Source organism: Stegostoma tigrinum, chromosome 3, assembly GCF_030684315.1.
Source record: "Stegostoma tigrinum isolate sSteTig4 chromosome 3, sSteTig4.hap1, whole genome shotgun sequence".
NCBI classification, from domain to species: Eukaryota; Metazoa; Chordata; class Chondrichthyes; order Orectolobiformes; family Stegostomatidae; genus Stegostoma; species Stegostoma tigrinum.
The window spans coordinates 65749818-65755881 of NC_081356.1; positions in this window are offsets into that span (position 1 = coordinate 65749818).

The following is a 6064-nucleotide window of genomic DNA, read 5'->3' on the forward strand; positions in this document are numbered from 1 at the left end:
ACAACATAGACATTTGTAAGCCCAACAAAGGAATCGTAGTTCTTGTTAACAAGTGTGACTACATTGACAACTCCACTTCCAATACCACTTCACATCCCTATGTCACCATCCCATTGCAATTGCAGAAGGTGTAACACCTGCCCATTTACTTCCTCCCTATCCAATGCTGCTGATACACCTTCCAGATGAAGCAACCCATTTACCTGCACTTTACTCAATCTAGACTATTTGCTGGTCACAATGTAGTCTCCTCTACACTGGGAAGGTGAGGCAGAGAATGGGCAATCGCTTTGCAGAACACCTGCATTCTGTCTATAGAAATGACCCTGAGTGCCTGGTTGCCTGCCACTTCGTACTTCACCTTTTTTCCTTGCTATCATTTGTCTCAGGCTAGCTGCAGTGCTCCAGCAAAGCTCAGCACATGCCAGAAGAACTGCACCTCCTTTTCTGCTTGGGAACCCTGCAGCCTTCTAGACTTAATATTGAGAAAAACTGAAAGAACTGTGAATACTATAAACCAGAAACAAACCGAAATTGCTAGAAAATCTCAGGTCTGTGTAGCATCTGTGAAGAGAAATCAGAGGTAACGTTTTGGGTCCGGTGACCCTTCCTCAGAACTTAATATTGAGTCTAATAATCTTACGGCTTGAGCATCTTCTATTTCCTTACCCCACCCTCTCACACCAGGCATTATCATCACGTAGACTGTTACCACAAATAACTCATTGTCAGGCACTAATGGTTCCCATCAGTGGTTATTCATTCTGCTGGGCTGACTTTTACCCATTCTTTTGTCTGTGCAACTGTTTTTCTCTCTCTCTGGGCTCCATCTCCACATATCCTTTTATTTTCAGGATGTATACCAACCATTTCCTTGCTGCAGTTATTTCTAAAGAAGGGCATTGGACCCGAAACACTAACTTTGCTTTATCTCTATATATGCTGCCAGACCTGTTGAGCTTTTCCAGCACACACAATAAAAAAATCAAAAGAACTGTGGATGCTGTAAACCAGGAAACAAGACCAAATTGCTGGAAAAGCTCAGCAGGTCTCGCAGCATCTGTGAATAAAAAAAGAGTTAACATTTTGGGTCTGGTGATCCTTCCTCAGAAGGGTTTATCCAGCAATTTGTTTTTGCTTCTAAATTCCAGCATCCACAGTTTTTTTTTTGGACAAAATGCATACTATTCTGAACGAAGGCTCCAAATTTGTATCTATTGGACCCGCTTATAAATACGGCAGGCACAAAAGCAAGCTGTAAAAATGTTTATTCAACGTGTTTAAGAACAATGTCTTGTCTAATAATATGTATAAGATTTTTCCTCATGGATTTGTTGTATTCACATATATATGGTTTGCAATAGAACAAAAAAGTTGTCCCTTTACACCATATCTTATCTATGATAGGCTCTGTACAATTCTCTAGGTTTTTTGTAAATTGTGAAGGATTTCTTTACTTTATATAGAGACCAGTACAGGACTGGCATTGGATCAGGATTGGAAATAGTGACTGGGGCTTGCACTGGATCAGCATAGGCCACAGGATTAAGAGCAGGACTGCTTCCTCCAATCCCTCGAAAAATAGGTGGAATTGGTGACCATTGTTCTGACCTCCGTCTGCCTTTTAATTAGTTCATTTGATACCATCTGGTCTTACCAGAGGCCAGTAAAATTATTTACATTGGCTTGCCTTCTCCAAAACAGAATGGGATCCAGAGTATTTAGGGGACAGAAATGTGCCTGATTGGAAAACCTGGACCATTACCTATTGTCTTACCTTATACTCTGTCAGTTTTGCTTTGCCTTTGAAATAGGCCTTGCTGTGTTTCCTCAGCTGGTTAAACCAGGGCAGAAATCATCTGCACAGCATGTACTAGCAGTGTTTTCAGTGCGTGCTCATGGTTGAGGGCTGTGATTTCAGGCTCAAATAGAGCTTGTCTTAACAACAATTCAATTCCTTTCATAGATGGTCTGGCCATTTGGGTATGGGGGTGAAGCTGGTAGAATGTCCTACTATATTCCATACGAGTGTCAGGTCAAAGAGTGACACAATATCCCAAATGGAATTGTTTTGCCAGGTAGTCTTTCTAATCATGCCTTTTCAGGGTACACGGTTCATTGTCTCCACAATTCTATTTAATTGGGGGGTGATATGCAATGTGGAATTCTTAGTTCATTCCAAATAGGATAATGACATTTTGCATTACCTGGACAGTGAAATGGGGTTCCTGATCAAATCCTATAGAACATGGGGAGCTCCCATCAAGAGATTTGTCTGTCGTCTCCTACTCCCTCTGGTGACCTTAATTGGGCTGCTTGACCCAATTCACTATGGTCTATCGACAGGGCACTCAGGCCTTTCTTAGTACAAAATTGGATCTCTCATGGAGTTTTTGCAGATAGAATAGCTGCCAGGTGCCCCTTCTTATCTTTAGCCCCACCCCCACCTTTCTGAGTCCTTATGGAATGTTCCCTGATTTCAGCCAATGAGGTCACAGCAAGAGTCACAGTGTCCAATGACGTTAGGCCAGGTCATCCTGGTATACCCACCCCTTTCCATGATATGATTACACCATGGTGCAAGAGTTCTGATTGAAACTGTATAATGCACAGATTTAGTGGCTCTTCCTATTGTTCTGGTTGAATACTTAACAATTTTGGGTCATAATGATTCTTCCCATTGTTAATGTCAACCACTTCTGTTCAATATGCAGTAGAGGTCTGGGGCTAATCTTTGTTTGCTTTAGTCCTGTGGTAGCTTTGGTCCCTTTGTATCCCATCATGCCTTGCTTGCTGTTTAGCCAATTTTACGTTGGCCATGGTTGCTTGGGCCATTGGCTACTTAGTCACAGTCCCTCCTCTTGATATCGTGAACGTTAGCAAATAGGAGTGCACAACTCAAGTCAAATTGGGAACCCTGCAGCCCAATGGTATCAATGTGGACTTCACCAGCTTCAAAATCTCCCCTTCCCCACCGCATCCCAAAACCAGCCCAGTTCGTCCCCTCCCCCCACTGCACTCCACAACCAGCCCAGCTCTTCCCCTCCACCCACTGCATCCCAAAACCAGTCCAACCTGTCTCTGCCTCCCTAACCTGTTCTTCCTCTCACCCATCCCTTCCTCCCACCCCAAGCCGCACCTCCATCTCCTACCTACTAACCTCATCCCACCTCCTTGACCTGTCCGTCTTCCCTGGACTGACCTATCCCCTCCCTACCTCCCCACCTATACTATCCTCTCCACCTATCTTCTTTTCTCTCCATCTTCGGTCCGCCTCCCCCTCTCTTCCTATTTATTCCAGAACCCTCACCCCATCCCCCTCTCTGATGAAGGGTCTAGGCCCGAAACGTCAGCTTTTGTGCTCCTGAGATGCTGCTTGGCCTGCTGTGTTCATCCAGCCTCACATTTTATTATCTTCAAGTCAAATTCTGTTTGCAGGTAAACATCTGAGTCTCAGACAGTCAGACCAATATCCCTGAACCTTTGGCTGTATAAATATTCCTAATTAGGTACATCTAAAAATATTAACAACTAAAAATATTAACTACCAAGGCGTAAGCATTGCAAAAATCAAGGCAAGAAGCTTCCTTACCTTAAACATTTTATCAAATGCAGTACATTATCTCAAATATTGTAAAATCAAAAACACCTTTTTGGTATCACCCTTTTATGGATTCAAGTACAAAATGAATATTTACAGATATTTACAAAAGTCTTTAATATATGCATGGGGAACATTGATTGAGCATCATTTCCATACTTAGTCTCTGCGATAAGTTCTTTCTTCCATCAAATGAATTTTTAATTACAGTGTGATCCAGTTGGACCAAGAGAATGTTGTCATTGCATTTGGCTTCTGTGCCACACGTAGTCAGGGTAGTTCTCTCCTGGTGCAACTGGTCTCCCGAAAATGAGGGAAACAATAATGAGAAGGGTTGTCTGCTGCATGCTTCTCAGTTCTTGCAAGAGGACAAGCTAGGACCTGTAACTATCTAATTTAATATCAGTATGATTACCATCTCCCCCGTGTCCCCCCTTATTCCATATACTCAATCCTGTGAAACACCTAATCACTGATGGGCATTCCTGTGGACAGCCCCAGGTTCTCATGATCTCAATGTTTAACAGACATTATACTTCCCGGGTCTTAGGATCTTTCTATGCATTCTATTAACTCACATCCCAAAGTTACTGGTTATACTCGTTTTGGTCTGCCCCAGACTTGCTTATCTCTAAGGAGTACTTGAATTTTGTTATTCATTGTATTCCATGTGCTATCTCTTTCAAGTTCACTTATTCCTCTAATATTTTCCCCTGTCCCAATTATTTATATAAAGAAAAAAGACAGTTGATTTTAACTAACTGCTGAGAGTCATAATATTAATTTCTATTATAAAGTTTTCTATTATAAAGTTAGTTATGAAGTGTAAAGTTATACAATACTTCGACTAATGAGTTGCAAGCAATCTATTTAATTCAGGGTGTACCAGGCATCTTTCTAGAGCTAACTAGTGCTTCCTGAAGCTAATTAACTTTCACATCCAGGTTTAAATGTTCAGCCCCTAATATTTCTATTACACTTTGGTTGTACATGTATCTATACGTATATTAAAATCTGTCTCTGTGATTATCTGAAGAATCTTTAATGCCTATTTTGTATTATTATGAATAATTTCATAGAAACAACTAATTACTATGAAATAACTTTAGCTGTTGTTTTCACAGCTGCTTAATCAGTTAGGCTGATTGGTTCATGTACTGAGATTTACACCCCTTATTCTAACTGGTGCTGTTCACCTAATGAGACAACATCCTTTAATTAATGACACTGGAATCACTTGTCTATCTTTAGACATCCTCTTATCAAACTGAGTCAGATGGTTGCTTATACGGCCTCCTGTTCAAAGGTACCATTATGTTTCACTTAAATGCTATTTAATTCTACTTCTCTCTTTTCGGCTATTTTTGTCTCTTTCAAACAGAGGCCTCCCTTACATGTAGCTTGCTGATAATTGATACCAGTTGTACTTGGGTGGTATGATGTTCGGCTCTGACAGCAGGTACCCATGCTCTGTGTAACTAAGATGGATTCCTGTCAAGGAATTAGAACAAAGAGCAAAGAAAATTACAGGACAGGAATAGGCCCTTCGGCTCTCCAAGCCTGCACAAATCGAATCCCCTGTCTAAACCTGTCATCTATTTTCTAAGGGTCTGTATCCCTTTGCTCCCTGCCCATCCATGTACCTGTCCAGATACATCATTTAAAAGACACTATCGTGTCTGCGTCTACCACCTCCGCTGGCAATGTGTTCTAGGCACCCACCACCCTATGCGTAAAAAACTTTCCACACATATCTCCCATAAACTTTCCTCCTCTCACTTTGAGCTCATGACCGCTAATAATTGAGTCCCCCACTCTGGGGAAAAAGCTTCTTGTTATCCACCTTGTCTACACCCCTCATTATTTTGTAGACCTCAATCAGGTTCTCCCCTCAATCTCTGTCTTTCTAATGAAAATAATACTAATCCACTCAACCTTTCTTCATTGCTAGCGCCCTCCATACCGGGCAGCATCCTGGTGAACCTCCTCTACATCCTCTCCAAAGCATCCACATTCTTTTGGTAATGCGGTGACCAGAACTGTACGCAGTATTCCAAATGTGGCTGAACCAAAGTCTTATACAACATTTGCTGTGATTTTGCCTGTGGTGTTGGCCCAGGCAGGGAATACTTTGGCCCATTTACTAAATGTGTTGACTATGAGCAGGATATACTATCTGGCCCTGGCAAGACGATAGTGGTCTGAGATAATCAATCTGCAGCTTCATTTAAAGATCCTCTGCAGATCAGGTGTGACTTAACTTTCCCTTGTGTGAATACCTGTCTGGCTTGCTTTGTGCACAGAGGATACAATTTTTGATACAATGTTTTATCTTTTTACCCATTTCTGGCCACCGACACAGTCCCTTAATTTTCTCTGCAATGGTGTCTATTCCCTGAGTATCCTGGATGTTGCGTCATTGATAAATAGTCTAGTTGCAATCTCGTATTGTTATCACATTTT